Raw genomic sequence first — 13,365 nt, forward strand, 5'->3', positions numbered from 1 at the left:
ATGGCTTCTCTGGTACAGGTAATGGCTGATACAACCCTGTATTCTGGTTCACTCCTTTCGCCATCTGACATACTCTACAACTCTGTACAAACTTCTTCACATCTTGCTACAACTGTGGCCAATGATAATTCTCAGCAACCAAAGCTATGGTTTTATCTCTACCAAAATATATAGCCAATCCTCCACTATGCTTCTCCTTGATGAGATTCTCTCTCATTGAACTTCTGGGAATGCACAACTGGCTTCCTTTGAACAACATACTATGTTGGATCATGAAATACAACCACTTTGTCTTGTCAAGTGTAATAGGTTATGTACAAGCCTTCCATGCTTCACCAAAATTAGGATCATTCGGATACAAAGTACTAAGTTCCTAGAACCCAACCACCTCTATCTACATTTCTATCAATAAAAATTATCTTCTACTAAGAGCATCTGTAACTCTATTAGACTTTCCACTCTTATGTTTCAAAAAAAATGTATAACTTTGCAAAAACTCAACCCACTTCAAATGTCTTTGGTTCCTTGACTATTCAAATATTGTAAATCTTGATAACCAGTATACAAAAAAAACTCCTTAGGAAGAAGATAATGTCTCCACTTCTTCAATGCTTGAACTATAGCATAAAATCCCTGATCATAAACGAAATATTTTATTTTTGCATCGTTCAACTTCTTCTAGTAAAATAAGCAACATGTCCACCTTCTTGGCTCAAAACATCTCCTATTGCAATACCACTAGCATCACAGTCTACTTGAAACACCTTGTTAAAATCAGGAAGTGCTAAAATAGGCTGCTCGGTAACTTTTTGTTTCAAAAGATTAAAACTCTTATCTGCTCGTATAGTCCACCTAAATTATTTCCTATCCCCTCTCATTTTTTTAGTCAGGGGTCCACAAATATTACTAAAACCTCTTATGAACTTTCTGTAAAAACCAGCTAATCCATGAAAAAATCTTACCTCTATCGCACTTCTTGGAGTAGGCCATTCAAGGATAGCCTACACTTTCTCTGGGCCTATTTTTAAACCTTCTATTGAGACTACAAATCCCAGGTACACCAACTCCTTTACAAAATTGTACTTCTTCAAGTTTATCAATAAAATTTCTTCCCTCAACTTATCAAACACCTTGCTAATATGGATCAAATGCTCTTCTAATGTATTACTAAAGATAAAAATATTATCTAGGTAAAAAATGACAAACTTACCTAGAAACTCCTTTAGTACCTCATTCATGAGCCACATGAAAGTGCTTGGTGCACTGGTTAGCCCATAAAACATGACTAACCACTCGTACAGTCCTTCTTTTTTCTTTAAAGAAGACTTCCACTCATCACCTTCTTTGATATGAATCTAATGGTACCTACTCTTCACATCTATCCTTGTGAAATACTCAACTCCACTCAAACAGTCCATAATATCATCCATCCTTGGCAACGAAAATTTGTACTTGATTGTGATCTTTTTGATAATGTGAGAATCTATGAACGTCCTCCATTCTCCATTCTTCTTTGGTGCTAATATGGCTGGTACAACACATGGACTTAGACTCTCTTGAATTAACCCCTTTTGCAACAAGTCATGAACTTGCCTATTCAACTCTTCACTTTCTGCTGGTGTCATTATGTGCACTGCCTTATTTGGCAATTTGGCTCCTAGAACCAAATCCATCTAGTGATTGATCTTTCTCATTGGGGGAAATCCATCAGGTAAATTATTTGATACAATATAAAAAAAATCTCCCAACATATCTACAACTTCTACAAGTACCTCCTCTACTTCTTCTTTATTGCCTTTTGGAATTATAGCAAAACACATATTCTCATGCTTCATACCTTTGAGAAATTCTTTTCCATCAACAAAACATATGTTGGTAGTAGTACATACCTTTTCTTCCTTATCCTTCAATGACTTCAACTTATGCTTCACTCCATCCTTGGTTAGAGTGTAGGTATTTGCTCGCCCATCGTGTACAACATGCCTGTCAAATTGCCATGACCTAGCCAACAACATATGATATATGTCCATAGGTATGATATCACATAGTATCTCATCCTAGTAGCTTCCAATCTTGAACTTCACTGAGCACCGCTCATTTTCCATGACCTTGTGGTCATCTTGCACCCAAGAAATATGGTATGGACATGGGTGTTTCTGTCTCTTCAGCTTCAACTTTGTGACCATTGTTTCTAACACCAGATTTTTAGTACTTCCACCATCAATGATCACATCACAATGCTTATCTTCACATATGCATCTAGTGTGAAACAAGCTCCTTCTTTGATCAGGGTCATTTTCACCACTCAACATGACTCTTTTGTTAACTAGGACTTCTCTTTCAACATCTTTAGAATGTGAGGATCTAGCATCTTCATCAACATGCGAAACTCTAGCCTAGTCTTATGTTCTTCGATCTATCCTTCCTTGACACTAAGAACATTCAAATTCTCTATACCCTTCTTCTTTGTAGTGAAAACATTTCCCATGGAAGCCTCCTCTTTCAGACCCTTGTCCTCTACCTCTTCCTCTCTAATCTCTATTGTTCTAATCATGGAAATGATTGGAATTGTTTCCCCTTTGGTTCTAACTACTACTTCTAGCCTCATCCTTGTTCTTTTGATCATCATTACAACCTCCATAAGATCGTCTACCAAATTTTCCACCATGACCTCTTCCACTATTCTTGTTGTCAAACTTCTTGCTCAATTTCTCCTCAACTCTTAGGGTGAACTGGTATGCCTCCTCAATACTATTCATTTGAACCAGAATCGAATCATCCTAAATACTTGGCCTTAACCCATTAAGATAACATACCACTTTCTCCTTATCAACTTTTGCATGGTCAGTTCTAATGAGAACTTGGTAGAACTCTTTAGTATACTCTTGAACAAATTTTCTTGCTTTCATCAACCCTTGCATTTTCTTTAACAGAACAAGCTAATAATCCACGAGAATGAATTTTCACTTCAATTTAGCTATCGTCTGATCCTATCTAGTGATTTTTTCTTTTCCCTTTCTATTTCACTCCAACTGGACCTCCTGCCACTAGATTTGTGCATGTCCCTTCTGTTTTGCCTTCACAAACTTGACCATATCAAGATCCTTAATATCTTCATGCTCAAAGTACTCCTCCAGTTCATTGATCCAATCAATCAGCTCCTTTAGGTTAAGATTTTCCAAAAATGTGGGAACCTCAAACTTAGGTCTTTTTCCAATCTTGGAGATGGCCTTAAAAAGCCTCTCTTCCTCTAAGTTTAGACTACCTCTGGTTCAACATTTTCTTCTTCTTTGTCCTCGTCCTTGCTTCCATCTCTTATGAAAAGATTTATTCCTTTGTGCATTTGTTCTTCCTCTAAAACCCTTAGGTGTAACACCTACAACTCTTCTACCACACTCTCTTTGTGGAGGCATTTTGAAATTTCACTTAAACCCTAGTGCAAATTGCCTCGCAATCGACGATATATCTACACACTCAAGTCAAACCATAGTCCTAGTATGAATTACCTCATAGTCGATCATTTGTCCACACACTCAAGAACTCTAGCTCTGATACCACTTGATGGAGGGTGCTCCCCTTAATACCATAAACCCATAACAAAAACAAAGTAACAACAACAAATGCAAGAACAAAATATGGACTTCTTATTATCACTGCAATTGTAGAAGTACAATATGTTAACCCACATGGGTGCCTTCATTACAGTAATCTACCACATAGAGCTTTTTTAGATAGTGTTCAGGCCTTTCTTAAATAGGCAATTTTATGTCACCCAGGAAGGTTCTAGACATTGAAACTTAATACCAAGGGCCGATAGACCCTAACAATATATATAGAGTCGACCAAATACATCTTTGACAATTATTTTAGAAATTTTAGGTATCCCAATTTTGGAAGGCCATAACTCTTCAACAGTTGCTCTGATTGGCTATTATAACCACTTTTAAAAAAAGCTAGCTCATGATCTATAGGCCCAAAATTGCATAAGTGCCCTTTCATTGAGTTTTCAAACCTCATCTGGGTACTCTAAGGCCTCCAATGGTGAGCCTAAAGATTTTTTAGCAAATTTTCCTCTGAAAATACACAATAACTTCTCTGATACTTAAGTTAGAGAAATGAGATTTTTATGGTAGGCTTATAATTCTGAACTAAACCTTTATGATTTTGGGTGATGCAAGATTTCTCTTACATCTAGGATGCTCCTACATCACAATCAAGGGAGCAAGAATCAACCCCTTTGAAGGTCATTTGACAACTCATTTTCAGGTTTATATTTTGTAAGGTTTTGTATTGATACTTCATTTTGTGTCAATCAAACCTAGTGTAACCTAATCCTTGATAACATGATGAACCTAATGAAAAGGTTGGAATACTTGTATAATGCATCTGGTGCAAAAATTGTCTTAGACTTATATTGCATTGTTGATATGGGAAGATAACCATCCATAGTGGATTAACTAAATTGGTCATTAGTGGGGTGGACAAAATGGAACGGTCAAATATCTAGGGATCTTGAAATCTCTCTCATTTCTTACCCCATATATATCAATGACTATTTACAAAGATCGAGAGGAATTTGAACAATTAGAACAAGAACTTATCTTTTTGTATTGGACTATAAGTTTGTCAAAGATTATTTCTTCATACACTATTTATTTTTCTAATTTTTTTTTTGCATCATATCAAAGTAATAAAGTGGTGAAGATGATTATACATTTCTTTTGTGATTGTAAAATGAAAAAAAATTAAGCATGCAATGAAGTGGGACTAGTGTTTTCTTACTAAAAAAGACTAGGTATTTTGTTTAAAAGATATAAAATTGTTGGTAGTAGTTATTTCTACTAACTACATTATCAAGGCTATTAGCAATAATGAAATTTAGGGTTGATTGGGACTTCTTTTCCCTTTCACAGTTGGTCTGTCTTTATTCTTTCTTCCTTGGCTATTGTTCGTCGATTGGTAGTGGTCTACTGGACATTTATTTGTTTACTTGGTGAAGAGATCCATGTTGGTGGGTTTCTAGATCCCTTTTAAAATCTATTTTTATGGGGTTTTAGGTCCCCTCAAAACTTGAGTTTACCCTAAATTGAAAACATTAATGAACCTTAGAAGATTTTAATCAGGGCCAATCTTCTGATGGTAGTACCAAATAAATCTAAACCTCAAAATAACTTGGACACTTTCATGAAATTTTATTTGTGAATTTAAGTATTTTCTATCAATATCTAAAATATTTTAAAGAATTTGGAGGGCCTTGGAGTTATGTAAAAGAAAATTCGAGGAGATCCTACACTAAAGGATGAAAACTGTGGTTGTTGGGTTCAAATTCCATTTCTGGAATTGATATAAGAATAAACCTTGGACTATATTGGAAGTGTGTCTATCCAAGAGTTGGAATTGTATTAAGAATTGGTAACAAATGAAAAATGGTCTTAATCTAGTTGATAAGAATAAAAGAACTTTTTCCACTATTTTGAAAGCATTCAATGTGACAAAGTAGCACTTCAAGTTGCAATTTGTATAAAATTGAACCCTAGTATTTGTGTCTTAAGCCATCTTAATTAAGTTTCTAGAATGTTAAATTTGATAACAAAGTGTGGTCCAAAGCTTTAATGAACTACTAGTCTGATAAAATTGAGCCAAAAAAATATGTTTTAGATGGTGGATAATGTTACAAAATCTTTTCATTAATGTTAACTAGTTCCTTGTCCTTTATGTGGTCTTCCTAAAGATATTGCTCACTTTTTTCTTATTGTAGCTTTGTTGTTTATATTTAAAACTTTATGTTATGTAAGACAACTAATTGGAATGTTGATTATAGTAGATTTTGGTTTGATTTCCTATTTAGTAATATCAAGAGTCTTAACAAGAATGAAAACTCATTTTGGTTTATTATTTCTATTGAGGTTTTATATTTTTTGTGGAGATGAGAAATGAAAATACTACCAAGGAAAAGAGAGAAACCTTAATCATTGTATAGACCGACTCAGACCTTAATTATTAAATATGTTGCACTCTAATAGTTAACATCCTAGTAGAAATATTTGGGAAATTATTAAATATGTTTCATCACCAATATTTAAAGAGGACATTAAAAATGTATATTACTAGCCATAGGATTTGAAGAGGGACCAATGGATTACTCCTAGTTTTGTTTTATTTCAATAGTGGACACTAATTTTATGGAATCTTTAAAAGATGAAGCTACCCTAATAAAGTTAATCAAGGATTTAACATAAATATAATTGATAATAAATAATAATTAGAGATAACTGATTTCCAAAATCCATTATAATTATAGATTTCTAGATTCAACTGTGTATGGATTTTTTAGCATCAACATTTTAGATCACATTTTTTAATCCATCATCAGAATGAAAGAGGGCAAGATATGTACAAAAAATGATGATGGATCACAAAGTTTGATTTGAAACATCGATGTTGAAAATACATCCATGATCAAATTCGTAAGTCTATAATGTAATAAATAATAATACAAAAATGAAATAATAATATAACGATATGTAATAAATAATAATAAAATTAATAAATTATATAATGATAATAATAACTAATAATATATAATAAAAATATATTATTCACCATATCATATTAGTAATATTTTTCTCCATAATAAGATTATTTTATTGAAAGTAAAGTAAAGATTAGGATTCAAAAATAAAATGCTAGTTAAGTACAGTTCAGGCTAGTGGCCATCCACCATTGTGGCAGCCCAAAACTACCATTTGAGGACCATTAATAGTCACAAATAATAGTTGAAGCAATGGTGTGCTTGAAAAAATCTAAATAGACAAAATTTGGCATTCTCCATGCCCTCCCAAAAGCACATACGAACATTCCCAACCCATCTACATGAGAAGACCACCATAGAAACAAAGGCAAATGTACCCAAAAAAAAACCCAAAACTAGAAGAAGAAAAATAAGACTAGTTAGGGTATCATTTGAAGAGCTTCCACCTACTTACAATGTTGACCCTATGCCATATCACTTGTAATTTACTCACGTAGCTAGACGTTAAGTTTTGTTCATGAGAAACCCTCACCACCATCATTTTCTCCCTTCATTTTTTGGAGTCGCTCTTGAACTTTTTCTTCATTCTCTTCAGTCCAACTAGATTCCCATTTCTTTCTTTAAATGTCTTCATCAAGAAAATGAATCATGACCACCATCTTTGATGCAACCCAGTCTTTCTGGGCTTTCCTAAACATTGTGTTCCTAAAGCTTTCATCAAGATGCCACACAAATGATGTGTATTTTTTTCCCTCAATCTTGTCATGATTGATATTCTTGTCCCCTAAATTTATTCATAATCCTAAGATTGATTTTGTCAAGATTTCATCAATTCCTCTCAATGCCTTCCTTGGGACATTTATTTCCATTATCAACCTTATGATAGTTTTATCTTCACCTAGCTACAATTAAAAACAAAATTGCTCTAATACTATATTGAAAAACAAAACAAGTTGAGGAGAAATCAATTGGGATGAGAAACCCAAAAATGGGCTCTGATGAATTCAAGCCCAATTTTTTATATTTATAGAGAAATACATATTAAATGCTTAGTATACTGTAGCAAAAAGTTAGTGGTAATATTTATGCTAAGTAGTTGAAATGGATGGTAGAAGGTAGTTGGTTGTTTTTTGTTGGGCAGTGCTTGGATGTACTTGATCTGTGCCAACATATGGATGGTAGTAATTAATTTACCTTTCCCACATCCCCCATAAATTACTTATCAAATTCTTGTAGATATGCCCTCATAATATAGAAAGTATAAGTCCTGGCCTAAAGCCTTGTTAGGTACCCATTTACAAATACTTACAAATACTCTCATTTATATTGTTCCCCTCATCACGATCACTTTGGGTTTTTTTTGTTTACCCCTAACCAATTCTAGCTCATGATGAACTCAACAAAAAATTACACAAGTGGTTTTGGCTCATCAAAAACCCCAATCAAACATGGTTTCAAGATCACCATAAACTTTGCACTATAGCATTTTGGATTACCACACACCAAGACACACTCTAGTTCCAATGACCACAAAACATCAATATGGGGAAACTACCATCACTATGGGCCTTTATTCTTATGTACTTGAATCAAAACTGATTATTGAGTCCATATAAAAATAAATCCATCTACCAAGATACATGGATACATACCTAGCCACTATACTCACTAGTTGTATAGGAATCATTTTCAGATACATGGTTCATCAATACATTAAATAAAAAAAAATTGGGGTGTCAGGCACAACTGATATTGCACCCCATACATTCACTTAGCCCATTAACAAATAGTCACTAATTCAATCTCATCACTTTGTTTGGGGGATATCAATCCAATAATATTCTATTACATGAACACTTTTGATACCAAAAAAAACTTCACAATTAGATAGACACACTCTCTTAGTGCCAACCCATACATTTTACATCCTAAATTAGAACACACATTTTAGACTCCATCTCACCTTCAAATCTATGCTAATTCCCACACTTTTTTTCTCATAAGAAATGTGTATGCACACTCTGGCACTCCCACTTGCATAGAGGTGCTCAACAAGCCACTAACAAGCAATGACAACCAACACTTCAAATCAACATTCCTCTAGACTCTTCTTGCTCTCTAGGTTTTTTAACACTTTTATGATCTTTATTCAAATCAGCAATGAAACACTTCTCTCCTTTGGCTACAAAAAATAATGTTGGGCATACTCTCCAACAAACACAAACTCCAAGAAAAAATATTGACTCCAAAATAGAAATCTTGGCTCATATAGATAGATCTTTAACATATATGACCATGCAACACTTTAATACACTAACCACAACAATCTTTTCATAGACAATTCTTGTCTTTAGAACCAACAATTTTTTAACACTTCATCAGTTTCCTAAACTTGCAAGCTTCCTCATATATGTCTTGCAACAATATTCTCCATGATAAACAATTATTGTATGCATCTACTACATATGCCTTTCAATGACTATGGAGGCTTAGATTACATAACTCCAAGCTTTGCTAATTCAAACAACCAAAAATATCCAACATGTTTAGAAGTTTATTCAAACACCAATAATATTGTCTCCTCTGACTTTATTCACCTTTAGCAGCTCCAACATATCCCACAACTTGGAATGCTCTCAAATAGTTCAATCTCCCTTATTAGCACTTATGTGCAAACAATAATGCCTCTGATACTAAGTTAAAAATACCAAAGCTTTGATACCAAGTTAAAAAAACAACTGATTTGATACCATGCTGAAAAAAAACTAGTAGAGGAGAAATCAATTGAGATGAGAAACCCAAAAATGGGCTTTGATGAATTCAAGCTTAGTTTATTGCATTTATAGGGAAATGTATATTAAATGCTAAGTATACTATAGCAAGAAGTTAGTTGTAATATTTATGCTGATTAGTTGAAATAGATAGTAAAAGTTAGTTGGTTGTTTTTTTTGGGCGGTGATTGGATGTACTTGGTCTATCCTAACATATGGATGGTAGTAATTTTAATTTATCTTTCTCATGGCTACAATGCCCAAGTCAGAATCATCGAGTAAATTTTTTTGTTGGTTCTATGTTTGTTCACCTAGTTGCAACACCCTAATCATGGAGTAACTAAATTTGTTGGTTCTATGTTTGTTCTCAAATTGGTATAACATCTCACCCAATAGAATAAAGACACTCTTTGTGAGCTTGTTATCTGCAAAATTTAACATTTTATCTATCATTTTCCTTTTTTATACTCATGAAATAGATTCTTATGCTTAGTGAAAGTGGAAGTGGAGGAGTTTTCAATCTCTTCAAGTTGTAGACAACTTCACGATTCATAAATAAATGACTAAATTAACTTACACCAAATTTGTATAGGTACAAAAAAAATCACTCCCTATCTTAATCCTTCTTATCACTGTTGATTACTTGGCATTCATAGTATTACTCATAGTATTCTCACATTACATCTTCGTCATCACTAGTATGTTGCATTAATTTTTGTTGTTATCTATGGCCAAAATAGAGATGAAATTATTATGAAGGATTTCTCACATTTATCTTTAAATCTTGGAAATATTCCTATACAATTTCGTGCAAGTTGAGAGTCAAGGCCCAATTTGATATATTTTTAGCCTCCTTATTATCTTTCCTTCTTACATGTGTTAATTTGAAATCTTCTAAAGAAGCTAATTTTGAAACAATTTGATTAATCTAGTTCTATAAGTACTAGGTATCTATGTCTCCATTAATAATTATTGCATTGGCAATGATTTGTGAATCACCTTCCACATATAGCTTCTTGACACCTAACTTCTTAGTTGTGTGTAGTGCCAATAAAGCTTCTTCTAGTTCAAGAAAATTGTCAGTTCTATCAAATAAACATTTACCCCCACATGCAATAAGGTCTCTCTTTGAGTCTCAAATAATAAATCATGCACCTGAAAGTCTCAAGTTACCCTTCAAAACACCATAAAAATTATAAATCCACCATCCTTCAATTAGTTTCTCCCAAACAACATCAACAAGCACACTAACATGTGTATTCACCCATCCCAACTCATTCACTAACAAGAGCTTTAGGAGAGCTTGAGTCCCTCCCTTGTGCAAGGGTTAGAAGATAGGTTAGATAAGTGGCATTGTTATTTAGTAATGAAAAGGCTATTTTTGGGTATAATAGGTTCCAATATAGATTCTGCTTCAATAGACAAAAAAATTGTTTGGAAAAATGTCAATTGTATTTAAAAAATTACACCAATAAAGATATTTAGTCCATAAATTTTTAAATCTATGATTTTAAAATTATTTTGTCTAAGAATTATTTTTTAATTATACTAAGCTAACTTTGGCATTCTAATTTTATAGTAGAACAATTTAATTTTATAGTTAAATTATTTTATAAGATTATTAGATTATGCAAAGAAATGTTGAATTTATATGTATGTTATTAAACACAATCAAAACAAAGAAACTAAAATATCTCAATCTCTAATTAATTAACACACGCACATGAAGTAGAAATAAGGGATTGAAATATATCCAATGTAAAGTTAACTTCAATAATAAATATTTAATTTAGTTTAACTTAAAACCTTAAAAACAAAACCTTGTAAATAATAAATATTATGAACTATATTAATGCTTACAAACTAATGTTTTAATTATTATCAAAATATATTTATAAATTTAACTAAGAAAGAAGAAAAAATTGAATCTATTTTAATTAAAATAATTAAAATTTAAACTACAAAACTTCACAAAATTTTAGAACTAATAGTACTTGTTTAAATAATAATTTTATTTTCTTAAATAAATTATAAATTTTAAGATAACTTTATGATAAATAATAATGTTCACATTTTCCATCATAAGTATAATAAACATATTAATTACACCATTTATATTGTCAAAGTAAAACTTGTGTATCAAATTGCTTCCAAACCCTTTTGCCTCTCTGCCACAATACATCATCAAAAGAATATTACAATTCATAGTTACAGTCCTTGGATTATCTAACTTAAATCATTTAAGAAACAAATTATAAAGCTGAAAAGACAAATAAAGGTTGCAAATATTACCACAGTAAAAGCATGTGAAGCTTCTATTGCTTTAGATTTTTACATGATTAAATAGATGTTGTGTATTCGAATTGCGTCTATAAATTTTTCAATCTAATTTTTTGGGTGGTTGTTTTTTCAAGGGAAGAATACTTCCAACTAAAATGTCAAAATAACATAGTCAATTGAATGACTAATATTTTTGTTGACAGGAAGGCATAACATTTCTTCCAAATAAATTACCGTATGCTTGACTTAAACTTTTCCAACTATCATCAATCCATCTCAACTCAATGAAGGGGAAAATTTCTTAACCCAAAATTTTGGCATTCATTGATATTTTTTTGGCAATATGAACACCAATCTAATATAATCTTCTTTTGAAACCCATTTTATTGTTGGGGAAAGACCCATGTGACTCCATTAGAGACAACATAAAAGATGATCCCTATATTGATTTGTGAACATTACTAGAAGTTGTCTCAATCTTAGGTCTCATTACAACTAGATTTCATTCATATGATCCAAAGCACCTGAAATAATTATCATTTAACAAAGGAGAAATTTTGTAGGATTTGTAATGTCCTCAATTTTTTAATTGGGTTAATTATTTAAATGCTCCTAAAAAATAAATTATATCACAAGGACTTATTTAATTAATTGATTTAATTAATAAAGGGGCCCAATTTTTATTGATTATCCATAGGTGTTTTCTATGTTGGTATCCTTTGTAAACCTTTGGGAGTTATCTTCAAAGGGGTATTTATGTGTGGCATGTAGGAAGTTAATAATGTGTGATTTTGGATTATTTTATTGTACTATGAATTCATGTTGGAGTTTAGTATTGTTTTCCATTTTGGAAGTGGAAGATCTTCCCTACTTGGCTAGTTTAGTTTTGGTGGGATTCAACCCTCACCCTATTTTGATTCTCTATATTACTTTTCTTTAGATCTGGCACATATAGAGCATCATCTTTTTCTGCTAATATAAATTCCATGTTTGGTGACAATTTGCATACACTTATTTTCCTTAGTGAATATCTTTTTTGGTGAATATATTGTTTATATTGGACATCCAATTAATAGTGCCCATATGTTTTGAGCATCTCAATCTACATTTCTTGGACCTACACCTATGCTCATTTCTAGATCACCTTCAGATGGAGATCCCCTTCGGATCAAGATTGCCTTTAGATAGAGATAGCCTTTGCCTTCGGTCTGAGATCCCCTTCAGACTTGTTGGTAAATAGATTTGTCACTATGATGGTTACTTTTGAAATTGACCCTATTTACCCTATGAACAGTGACAACTATGCCAATAATTGGAGAGATTGAAACTAATTATTACTAAATTACAATCTTTCTCTGTGTTTGAGAGGGGTAGCTCCCTCATAAGATAATTTTTTTAGTTTTCAAATAAAGACAATTACAACTTAGAATATAGAAAGGAAACTATTGATGATGAATGCACCACATGACTTCAATGTTTTCATAAAATTGATGTAGATAGCTAATGAAAACAAACAAGAACTATGCTTGAGAGCTATCATCAACACAATGCTAATTCAGTAAATCGTGAATATTTACACCATACCATGAAAATATTCAAACTAATGAATCAACACTTCAACAATTTAGATTCAATAGAAAAGAGAATGTGAAATCTACTTTCTTTTATTTCTTGGCACAAGAACATAAGAAGTGACTGATTACAAGAACAACAATTGTACACACTTTCCAAAAATTGCCTTGTTATCAAAACATTAGTGTTCCCTATCTCCATGTCCAAAAA

The 13,365-nt window shown here is 32.3% G+C and overlaps 1 pseudogene; it reads left to right on the top strand.

Annotated features, from left to right (window-relative positions):
* Positions 1-13,365, top strand: part of LOC149543621 (E3 ubiquitin-protein ligase listerin-like) — a 35,392-nt pseudogene continuing 22,027 nt past the window's right edge.

The sequence above is a fragment of the Cupressus sempervirens genome, chromosome 8 (assembly GCF_028749045.1).
Source record: "Cupressus sempervirens isolate cs-2001-9-10 chromosome 8, ASM2874904v1, whole genome shotgun sequence".
NCBI classification, from domain to species: domain Eukaryota; kingdom Viridiplantae; phylum Streptophyta; class Pinopsida; order Cupressales; family Cupressaceae; genus Cupressus; species Cupressus sempervirens.